This window comes from Macaca fascicularis, chromosome 14 (genome assembly GCF_037993035.2).
Source record: "Macaca fascicularis isolate 582-1 chromosome 14, T2T-MFA8v1.1".
Lineage (NCBI taxonomy): Eukaryota > Metazoa > Chordata > Mammalia > Primates > Cercopithecidae > Macaca > Macaca fascicularis.
Window position 1 is genome coordinate 2,235,140 of NC_088388.1, and position 12,694 is coordinate 2,247,833.

At 43.9% G+C, this 12,694-nt stretch overlaps 1 non-coding gene across 1 annotated transcript; it reads left to right on the forward strand.

The window, feature by feature from the left end:
* The first annotated feature begins 3,502 nt into the window (after positions 1-3,502).
* Positions 3,503-3,609, forward strand: LOC123568870 (U6 spliceosomal RNA). The gene has a single exon (XR_006692430.1). It is a non-coding gene; the product is annotated as a U6 spliceosomal RNA (small nuclear RNA).
* Positions 3,610-12,694: the final 9,085 nt, after the last annotated feature.

Here is a 12,694-nt window from a genome sequence, read left to right on the forward strand (position 1 = left end):
TAGACACAGCACAACGAAAGCAGAAACTTTGCCAGAAGCTCCAGATGTGTCACATCTGCAGCTGGTCATGAAACCGTGGGGTGTGTTCATGGCTCACATACTTCACACCCGTGTTTTCTCATCCAGGCAGCCCAGTTCTCCATTCCTGCAGGGTCTGAGTCCTGAACCTTGTTGCTGTGATTGTCCACCGATTTCATCCCTCGATTTGGGAGAATGGGGGAAGACCTGGGGGCCACCTAAGCCTGCCCATGTTCAGTAGTAACGTCTCTGCTTCCTCTTGTAAGGACCACCCTAGCTGTTCCCAAGGGCCCCTTAACCCACATGGCATCCGCAGTTTTCAGCTCCATCATTCCATGACTTATTCTCTGACCAAAGCACTCCTCTGTTAGTTACTAAAATCTCCAAACCAGGCCAGGCACGGTGGGCTCACACCTGTCATGCCAACACTTTGGGAGGCCGAGGCAGGAGATGCTTGAAGCCAGGAGTTTGAGACCAGCCTGGGCTTGTTTCTACAACAACAAAAAGGAAATATTAGCCAGGCATGGTGGCACACACCGGTGGTCCCAGCTACTCAGGGGGCTGAGGTGGGAGGATCTCTTGAGCCCAGGAGGTCCAGGCTGCAGTGAGCCATGATCACAGCACTGCACTCCAGCCTGAGTGACAGAGTGAGACCCTGTCCAAAATATAGACAAATAGGCCAGGGGCAGTGGCTCACGCCTGTAATCCTAGCATTTTGGGAGGCCGAGGCAGGCGGATCTCTTGCGGTCAGGAGTTTGAAACCAGCCTGGCCAACATAGTGCAACCCCATCTCTACTAAAAATACAAAAAAATTAGCCAGGCATGGTGGCGAGTGCCTGTAATCCCAGCTACTCAGCAGGCTGAGGCAGGAGAATCACTTGAACCTGGGAGGCAGAGGTTGCAGTGAGCCGAGATCATGCCATTGAACCCCGGCCTGGGCGACAAGAGCAAAACTCCATCTCAAAAATAAATAAATAAATAATAAAAATAAATAAATAAAGTACACAAAAATTAGCTGTGCATGGTGGTGGGGGCCTGTAATCCCAGCTACTCAGGAAGCTGAGGCAGGAGAATCACTTGAACCCAGGAGGTGGAGGGTGTGGTGAGCCGAGATTGTGCCACAGCACTCCAGCCTGGGTAACAGAGCAAGACTTCACCTAAAAAAATATATATATATATGTGTGTGTGTGTGTGTGTACATATATATACATAACTAACTAACTAAATAATAATAAAACAAATGTCCAAACCAGAAGAGTAAGGGCTAACAGGGCCCAGAGGCAAACCTTTTGTGAATGTTCTAACCATAAGTGCTGCCCTCACTCTCACCCCTAGGCCCCCAGCCTGTGGATTCTGGTTTGGGGGAACGGCACCATTCATGAGGGACCAGGACCATATGCTATAGGACCTCGCTGCAGTCTTGAGGTGGTATCTCCTAGCTGAGCTCCTACGTAATCCTGAGTGGTCCTGAGAAGCCAGATCACCATCCTGCAGGGGCGGGTCCTGTGGAGGGACAGGGTACATGGAACCCTGGTGAATCCCATGGTGTCTTCCCACTACCCTGTCCTTCGGCTGTAAAGGCAATGCCTTGGCTAGAAACAGCAGTGCATGCAGGAGCAGGCGGTAGGCTGGGAAGGAAAGCACCAGTGCTAGTGGAGGGGAGTAGGTCCAGATCAAGAATCATCTTTCCCATCATCTCATGGTCACACAGTCCAGGGACGAAGACAGAACAGTAAGCGAGGAGAGGGGAACAGGATCATTTTAGACCACAGCTGGAAGATGTCCCTGAATGTTCGCACAATTTGTTCAAGGTTCTAAGTCCCGAGTGGGACACCAAGTTGGCCCAGCCTAGGCTGAGGCCCTAATGTAGCTTAGCTAATAAGAGAGAAGGAATGTTGGGGCCCTTCTAACCTCCATAGGGGGGTGTGGCCCCCCATGAAGTGGAAATAGTGCCAGTGGGGGAGCATCAAGGACCAGGGCCATATCCTATAGGACTTCACTGCAGTCTTGCGGTGGCATCTCCCAGCTGTGCTCCTAAATGATCCTGTTCTCCCTCTGCACTAAATGTCCTGCCTTCATCCCTGGGAAAAGCCAGACCCTCTCCATGAAGGAAGGTGTCCAAAGGCAGTCAGCCAAGGCAGTCAGCCCATGGCCAGGTGGCCACAGCTGATCGGTCTCCCATGAGCTGTGGTTCCCTTCTGCGGGGCGGGACGGCACACTACTGACCTTGATCGGGCATCGGCTGCAATGCAGGGGTGTCTGGAAGAGCTTGGTAAACTGAGTCCCTGTGGCTGGGCCACGGTGGCTCCCCTCCCCTCCATGTCTGCCTCAGGGCAGCACCAGCTCCCTTAGGGCAGAGGCTGCCTGTCTGCCATAGGTTCCAAGAACCTTATTAGAGCTCAGTACCCAATGCACTTCATGTCTGCCTCAGGGCAGCACCAGCTCCCTTAGGGCAGAGGCTGCCTGTCTGCCATAGGTTCCAAGAACCTTATTAGAGCTCAGTACCCAATGCACTTCATGTCTGCCTCAGGGCAGCACCAGCTCCCTTAGTGCTGTCTGCCATAGGTTCCAAGAACCTTATTAGAGCTCAGTACCCAATGCACTTGACAGTAGACAATGCCCAGTCGTTCCAGCTGCAGGACTCAGCAGACAAACAACACCCAAGTCAGACTACACCTGATGTCCCTGGACAGGGTCAGTCTCCACCCAGGCCCAGGGGACGCCAAGTGCTGTATCTCCAAGCGAGAAGAGGTACTGGCCACAGAGGGCAAACTCTGCTCCCCTCGACGGGCACTGTGGCCTCCACCATGGCTTGGCTCGGGTTCCGAGGGTGCCTTGGTCAGCCAAGACCCCAAGAGGACCCTTGGGTCCCCGAGCCACAACAACTGAGTTGTGTGGCTCAGCCCACGCAGGAACAGGACCACATGGGCATCATCACTGGCTGTGCCTCCTGTGGAAAGCAGGCCACCCGCTGGTGTACCTGGACACAGGGGAAGCACACATGCAAATGCAGGCTGTGTTTCCTCCAAAGAGTGCTGCACACGGATGAGTCAGGGTGCAGGACTGGTCCTTCACCACCACCGAGTGGGCATGCCCGGCTGCTTTGTTGGACCCCAGAGAGAGCTTCAGGAGAAAGCAGGAGTCTCTGTTTTCACAGGGTTTCCTTCTCACCCCGCCACACATGGTTTTTGTTAAAGCAACCTACAACTTCCTCCCCTCCAGGTCACATCAGCCCAATGTCCTGTGGGCTGGGGAGATGGTCAAGGTCCACATGGGCTAAATTATGACTGAGAGCTAGGGCATTCATGTATTGCCAAGGCGGGTCCACACTGCCGTCCCTCCCAGTTAAGAGCAAACCACCTTTATGGTTTTCTACATGTTGGGATAGACTGAAAAACAACAACAAAACAGGTGTTTGCTGGCCAAATAGCTGCTTGCCAGTACAAATGCCTGTGCTGATTTGTTCCGATTAAGAAGAAAACTGGTGCTCACTTCAGCAGCACATACACTAAAATTGAAACCATACAGAGAAGATTAGCACGGTCCCTGTGCAAGGATGGCATGCAAACTCTTGATGCATTCCATATTTTTGGAACATACCTCAAAATAATAAGAGCCATATATGACAAACCCACAACCAATATCATACTGAATGGGCAAAAGCTGGAAGCATTCCGCTTGAAAACCAGCACAAGACAAGGATGTCCTCTCTTACCACTCCTATTTAACATAGTAGTGGGAAGTTATGGCCAGGGCAAACAAGAGAAAGAAATAAAAAGTATTCAAATAGGAAGACAGGAAGTCAAACTACCTTTGCTTACGGATAACATGATCCTACATCTAGAAAACCCCATCGTCTCAGCCCAAAAGCTTCTTAAACTGATAAGCAACATCAGCAAAGTCTCAGGATACAAAACCAACGTGCAAAAATCGCTAGCATTCCTATACACCAACAACCGGCAAGCCACGTGAACTCTCATTCACAATTGCCACAAAAAGAATAAAATGCTTAGGAATAAAGCTAACAAGGGATGTAGTTCAAGGAGAACCACAAACCACTGCTCAAAGAAATCAGAGATAACACAAACAAATAGAAAAACATTCCATGCTCATGGATAGGAAGAATCAATATCATGAAAATGGCCTCATGCCCAAAGCAATTTATGGATCCAATGCTATTGCCATTAAACTACCATTGACATTCTTCACAAAATTAGAAAAAAACTATTTTAAAATTCATATGGAATCAAAAAAGAGCCTGAACAGCCAAGGCATGGCACTGGTACAAGAACAGACACATAGACCAATGGAACAGAATAAAGAACACAGAAATAAAACTGCACACCTACAACCATCTGATCTTTGACACACATGACAAAAATAAGCAATGGGGAAAGGATTCCCTATTTAATAAATGGTGCTGGGAGACTGGCTAGCCATATGCAGAAAATTGAAACTGGACCCCTTCCTTATGCCATATACAAAAATCAACTCACGGTAGATTAAAGATGCAAATGTAAAACCCAAAACTTTAAAAACCCTAGACGAAAACCTAGGCAATACCATTCAAGACATAGGCATGGGCAAATATTTCATAACAAAGATGACAAAAGCAATGCAACAAAAGCAAAAATTGACAAATGGGATCTAATTAAACTAAAGAGCTTCTGCACATCAAAAGAAACTATAAACAGAGTAAACACACAACCTAAAGAATGGGAGAAAAATTTTGCAATCTATGCATCTGACAAAGGTCTAATATCCAGTATCTACAAGGAACATAAACAAAAGTGCAAGAAAAAAAGCAAACAAACCCATTAAAAAAAGTGGGCAAAGGACATGAGCAGACACTTCTCAAAAGATTACAAACATGCGGCCAACATTTGAAAAAAAGCTCAACATCACTGATCATTAGCGAAATGCAAATCAAAACCACAATGAGATACTGTCCCACACCAGTCAGAATGGCCCTTATTAAAAAGTCAAAACATAACAGATGCTGGAAAGGTTGTGGAGAAAAAGGAATGCTTTTACACTGCTGTCAGGAGTGTAAATTAGTTCAGCCATTGTGGAAGACAGAGTGATAATTCCTTAGAAACCTAGAGGCAGAAATATCATTCTACCCAGAAATCCAATTACTAGGTATAGACCCAAAGGAATATAAATTGTTCTGTCATAAAGACACATGCATGCGAATGTTTACTGTAGCACAATTCACAATAGCCAAGACATGGAATCAACCTAACTGCTCATCAATGATAGACTGGATAAAGAAAATGTGGTACATATACACCATGGAGTACTATGCAGCCATAAAAAGAAATGAGTTTATGTCCTTTGCAGGGACATGGATGGAGCTGGAGGCCATTATCCTCAGCAAACTAACACAGGAAAAGAAAACCAAATACCGCATGTTCTCACTTATAAGTGGGAGCTAGATGACGAGAACACAAGGACACACTGGGAGAAATGACACAGAGTGGGGCCTGTTGTTGGGTTGGGGGGTGGAAGGAGGGAGAGCATCAGTAGGAATAGCTAATGGATGCTGGGCTGAATACCTGGGCAGTGGGATGATCTGTGCGGCAAACCGCCATGGCACATGTTTACCTATGTAACAAACCTGCATATCCTGCACATGTACCTCTGAACTTAAAAGTTGGAAACTTTAAAAAGAAGAATATCTGAAACTAGGGCTGCAATTATGTTACTACCTGATGTCAAGACCTCCCTGAGCGGGCAGTGGCTCCCACGTTGAAGAACTGTGCTTTGATGGCGTGCGCAAGTAGAGGAGGGATTGTTGAATCCCTGCGTACGTGCCTGTTCGTCTCCACTGGAAATCACAAAACACCTGTCCCAGCTTATGCATGGTGATCCCCCTTCTCCGTGATTTCACTTCCTGCAGTTGTCATGACCCATGGTCAACCACAGTCTGAAAAACAAGTGAGCACAATAAGATACTTTGAGAAAGACAGACCACATTCTCATACCTTTCATGACAGTATATTGTTATAATTGTGTTTTTTTCTCATTAGTTATTGTTAATCCCTTATTGTGCCTAATTTATAAATTAGACCTTATAGGTATGTATGAATAAGAAAAAAGCACAGTATGTATAGGGATCAGCACTATCTGAGTTCCAGGCATCCACTGGGGTCTTGGAACACAGCCCCCGTGGGTAAGGAACCCTGCGGTGCTCACCAGCTGTGCCTGTGTGTTCTGATGTATCCCTGCTCACAAATCTAAACATTCTGCCAATCTGGTAGGTGTTAAATGGTATCGCATTATAGCTTAATTTCTATTTCCCTATTTACTTGCCAGGTTTTCATATTTATTGGCCATTTCTGTTTCCCATTATGATGTGAAATGCCTGTTCACATCTTTTGCCCATTGTCTGATTGGATCTAGGCCTTTTTCTTGCTGGTTTATGGGGGTCTTTCTATGTATTGCTAGATGAAATTCATTTGTTGTTTATATGGAGGATGAATATTGTCTCCCAATTTGTGATTTGACTTTCACTTTCTTTATGGTGACCTCTGGTGAACAAATGTTCTTAATTTATTTTTTACCTTTTAATGAAAATCTTAATACAGAAAAAAATGCAGAAAGAATAATACAATGAACATGCAAATACCCACCATGATAGCTAATTTTAGGAGTCAACTTGGCTGGGCCACAATGCCCAGCTGTTTGGTCAAATACCAGTCTGGATATTGCTGTGAAGGTATTTTTAATGTATGATTAACATTTAAATTAGTAAACTTTGAGTAAAGCAGGTTACCCTCCATGAGGTGAGTGGGCCTCATCCAATCAGGCCTTAAGGAAAAAGACCGAGGCTTCCTGGAGAAGAAATAATTTAGCCTTGAGACTGAAACGTACAAACTCTACCTGAGTTTCCAGCCTACTGGCCCACCCTACAAAATTCAAACCAGCTAGACCCACAATCACAGGGTCTAGCACCTTAAAATAAGTCTCTGTGTATGTGTATATATGGATATATATGTAATGCATACATATATTGTATATACTATGTTTGTGTATTATATTAGTTCTGTTCCTCTGGAAAACCCTAATACAGCCAGCACCTAGATTAAAACAACATAAGCATTTTCCCTTGTTTGCTTTCTCTCTCTCTCCACATATATATATATATATATATATATATATATATATATATATATGTGCACGCACACACACATATGTGATTAATGTAAATTACAAACACATGACCGTGGCACCTCAAGCATAAATCAATAGTTCAGAAAATTCAGCATTCATCTCCAAAAATAGAGGATATTTTCCAATGAAAGTACAATCCCACTATCACATCTAGCTAAGTTAAACAATCATTCCCTAATAGCATTGAAAACATAATCCATATTCAATTTTTATCAAGTCCCCCAAAACACATTTGTTGCTGGTTTGTTCCAGCCAAGATGGAGTCAAGTCCCATGCTTTGGGAATGTCTCTGTAGTCCAGTTTCTTCCCCATCCCCTGCCCATAATCTTTTCCCCAAGCCACTAACTTGTTTCAGGAGCATGGATCAGCGGCCAGACGATCCCAGACTCTAGGTCCCATTTCCCAAATGTGTCATTCTACCTGCTCCACTCTCCCCTGCAAATTCCTGTAACTAAAGCTCAGAGCTGAGGGCTTGACCATATGGGAGACTCCTCAGGGGATGCTGTTAGACTGTGTGCTCCTTAAAGCCCACATCGGAGGTAAATGATGTCTGCTTGTCCCTCATCAGTGAGGCAAAGGCCACCAGGGGGAATATCAGATATTTCCATTTGCTATGGTTTGAATGTTTGTGACCCCTCAAAATTCATGTTGAAACTTAATCCCCAATGCAGCAGTATTAGAAGGTGGGGCCTTTGGGAAGTCGTGAAGGCTCCACCCTTAAGAATTGGATTAACACCTGATGAGAGAGGCTTCACACAGCATTCACCCTTTTCCCCTTTCATCTCTTCTGCCATGTGAGGATACAGTCTTTGTCCCCTCTGGAAGATGTAGCAACAAGGTGCTATCTTGGAAACACAGCAAGCAGCCCTCACCAACACTGAGTGCTGGTGCCTTGAACTTGGACTTCCCAGCCTCTAGAGCTGTGAGAAAATAAACTTCTGTTATTTGTAAATTACCCAGTCTGTGGCTTTTTGTTATAGCAGCACAAACAGACTAAGACACGGTTGTAAAGTGATATCTTGTCTTTGCAACTAGCAACCAATCTGTGAGTGTTATGATGTAATTCAGGTCCCCAGCAAATATCTTCTTTTCTAGCTGGAGCATCTATTGATGGTCCTTGCCTTAATCACCCATCCCACTAGATGTTGCAAAGTACAAGTTTCTGATCATGCAGCATCTAAAATAGTCCCAGGATCCCCTTCCTGATAGTGATACCCATGTGCCACCCCTCCTCTAGAGCACTGGCCAGATCTAGTCACTTGATGACCTAACCTTTTTCAACACTCTATCTTGAGACAATTATAGTCAAACAAAAAGTTGCAAAGAAATGCGCTGAAGGCACCACATAGCCTTTGCTCCAACATTGACAATGCACCCAACTCTACTACGGTATCAACGCCAGGAGCCAACACTGATCCAGTCCAAGAGCTGACTCAGATTTCACCATTTTACTCATGAGTGTGGCACGAAGGCATCACCTCACACATGATTTGCTGATTACAAATGGGTAGATGTACCTTACAATGAGAAGATAGGGCAGTTAACACTTTAACACACTTAGTATTACCACATGTGGAACAACCTGTCATTAAGTGTCATATATGCCTCCTAATTTGATATAGGATGAATACACTATATCACCTGTGAATTCTTCTGGCCAAAAATGCTTAATCTGAATCTAATCCCACCTCTAGGCCAAACTTCCAGTTTACAGGAACTACAGGGAATAGAGGAACAAAATAAACGACACCACAGGAAACAATCGGACAAAATTCAGGATGTGGGACAACGTACAGAGCAAGTGGCTTAAATTAAAAGAGATGAAGGAGGCTATAACTAAACATGTGAAATTTGATTAGATGCTGTTTGGACAAAATTACAAAAACATTTTGGGGGATAAGTACGGAAATTGGAATATGGACTAGATATTAGCTTTCACCAGCTATGCACACACTCGTGTGTGTGTGTTTCTATGTGCTCACATCACGTGACTCATGCAGCAGATACATATCTTCATGTAATCACCACTACCATAAAAAATGAGAGCTTCTGCATCACCACAGGCTCACTCCTGAGACTATTTAGAGCCACATCCACCTGGCAACCCAGCAACCCACAACCCTGGCAACCCCTAGGCTGCTTGCCTGCCTACACTTGAGTCATCTCAAGAATGCTGTGTAATGACCATCATATAGCAAATGACCTTTTGAGCTTACTTACCTTTTGTCACTCAGCATAATTCCTTTGAGGTCCACCCACACTGGAGCAGGTATTAATAGTTCATTCTGATGGGTCAGTGCAGTGGCTCACGCCTATAATCCTGGCACTTTGGGAGGCCAAGAAGGGAGGATCACTGGACCCCAGGAGTTCAAGACAAGCCTGGGCAACAAAGCAGGACCCAGCCTCTCTTTAAAACAAAACAAAAAGGCTGGGAGAGGTGGCTCACACCTGTAATCCCAGCACTTTGGGAGGCTGAGGCGAGCAGATCATGAGGTCTAGAGATGGAGACCATCCTGGCCAACATGGTGAAACCCTATCTCTACCAAAAATACAAAAAATTAGCCAGGCATGGTGGTGCACTTCTGTAGTCCCAGCTACTCAGGAGGCTGAGGCAGAAGAAGCACTTGAACCTGGAAGACAGAGGCTGCAGTGAGTCGAGATTGTGCCACCGCGCTCCAGCCTGGCGACAGAGCAAGACTCCGTCTAAATAAATAAATAAATAAATAAATAAATAAAAGTTCATTATTTTTTAGAGCTGAGTAGTAGTCCATGGATGGACCACAGTGCGTTCGACAGTTTGCTTTTTAAGGGACACTTATTTCCAGTTTGAGGCTATTATAAATAAATCTGTTATGAATAGCCAAGTACAGTTTTTATAGGCGGACATAAATTTTTATTTATTTTGGGCAAATGCCCAAGAGTGCAATTGCTGGGCCGTGTGGCAGTTGCATGTTGAGATTTATTTATTTATTTAGTTAGTTTTTTATTATACTTTAAGTTCTAGGGTACATGTGCACAACGTGCAGGTTTGTTACATATGTATACATGTGCCACATTGGTGTGCTGCACCCATTAACTCGTCATTTACATTAGGTATATCTCCTGATGCTATCCCTTCCCCCTACCCCCACTCCATGACAGGCCCCAGTGGGTGATGTTCCCCACCCTGTGTCCAAGTGTTCTCATTGTTCAATTCCCACCTATGAGTGAGAATATGCGGTGTTTGGTTTTCTGTTCTTGTAATAGTTTGCTGAGAATGATGGTTTCCAGCTGTATCCATGTCCCAACTAAGGACATGAACTCATCCTTTTTTATGGCTGCATAGTATTCCATGGTATATATGTGCCATATTTTCTTAATCCAGTCTGTCAGTGATGGACATATGAGTTGGTTCCAAGTCTTTGCTATTATGAATAGTGCCACAATAAACATATGTGTGCATGTGTCTTTATAGCAGCATGATTTATAATCCTTTGAGTATATACCCAGTAATGGGATGGCTGGGTCAAATGGCATTTCTAGTTCTAGATCCTTGAGGAATCACCACACTGTCTTCTACAATGGTTGAACTAGTTTACAGTCCCACCAACAGGGTAAAAGTGTTCCTATTTCTCCACATCCTCTCCAGTATCTGTTGTTTCCTGGCTTTTTAATGCTCACCATTCTAACTGGTGTGAGATGGTATCTCATTGTGGTTTTGATTTGCATTTCTCTGATGGGTAGTGATGATGAGCATCTTTTCATGTGTCTGTTGGCTGCATAAATGTCTTCTTTTGAGAAGTGTCTGTTTATATCCTTTGCCCACTTTTTGATGGGGTTGTTTGTTTTTTTCTTGTAAATTTGTTTGAGTTCTTTGTAGGTTCTGGATATTAGCCCTTTGTCAGATGAGTAGATTGCAAAAATTTTCTCCCATTCTGTAGGTTGCCTGTTCACCCTGATGGTAGTTTCTTTTGCTGTGCAGAAGCTCTTTAGTTTAATTAGATCCCATTTGTCAATTTTGGCTTTTGTTGCCATTGCTTTTGGTGTTTTAGACATGAAGTCCTTGCCCATGCCTATGTCCTGAATAGTATTGCCTGGGTTTTCTTCTAGGGTTTTTATCATTTTAGGTCTAACATTTAACTCTCTAATCCATCTTGAATTAATTTTCGTATAAAGTGTAAGGAAGGGATCCAGTTTCAGCTTTCTACATATGGCTAGCCAGTTTTCCCAGCACCATTTATTAAATAGGGAATCCTTTCCCCATTTCTTGTTTTCGTCAGGCTTGTCAAAGATCAGATGGTTGTAGATGTGTGGTATTATTTATGAGGGCTCTGTTCTGTTCCATTGGTCTATATTTCTGTTTTGGTACCAGTACCATACTGTTTCGGTTACTGTAGCCTTGTAGTATAGTTTGAAGTCAGGTAGCGTGATGCCTCCAGCTTTGTTCTTTTGGCTTAGGATTGTCTTGGCAATGAGGGCTCTTTTTTGGTTCCACATGAACTTTAAAGTAGTTTTTTTCCAATTCTGTGAAGGAAGTCATTGGTAGCTTAATGGGGATGGCATTGAATCTATAAATTACCCTGGGCAGTATGGCCATTTTCATGATATTGATTCTTCCTATCCATGAGCATGGAATGTTCTTCCATTTGTTTGTGTCCTCTTTTATTTCATTGAGCAGTGGTTTGTAGTTCTCCTTGAAGAGGTCCTTCACATCCCTTGTAAGTTGGATTCCTAGGTATTTTATTCTCTTTGAAGCAATTGTGAATGGGAGTTCACTCATGATTTGGCTCTCTGTTTGTCTGTCATTGGTGTATAAGAATGCTTGTGATTTTTGCACATTGATTTTGTATCCTGAGACTTTGCTAAAGTTGCTTATCAGCTTAAGGAGATTTCGGGCAGAGACAATGGGATTTTCTAAATATACAATCATGTCATCTGCAAACAGGGACAATTTGACTTCCTCTTTTCCTAATTGAATACCCTTTATTTATTTCTTTCTCCTGCCTGATTGCCCTGGCCAGAACTTCCAACACTATGCTGAACACGAGCGGTGAAAGGGGGCATCCCTGTCTTGTGCCAGTTTTCAAAGGGAATGCTTCCAGTTTTTGCCCATTCAGTATGATATTGGCTGTGGGTTTGTCATAAACAGTTCTTATTATTTTGAGATACGTTCCATCAGTACCGAATTTATTGAGAGTTGTTAGCATGAAGGACTGTTGAATTTTGTCAAAGGCCTTTTCTGCATCTATTGAGATAATCATGTGGTTTTTGTCTTTGGTTCGGTTTATATGCAGGATTATGTTTATTGATTTGCGTATGTTGAACGAGCCTTATATCCCAGGGATGAAGCCCACTTGATCATGGTGGATAAGCTTTTGGATGTGCTGCTGGATTTGGTTTGCCAGTATTTTATTGAGGATTTTTGCATCGATGTTCATCAGGGATATTGGTCTAAAATTCTCTTTTTTTGTTGTGTCTCTGCCAGGCTTTGGTGTCAGGATGATGTTGGCCTCATAAAATG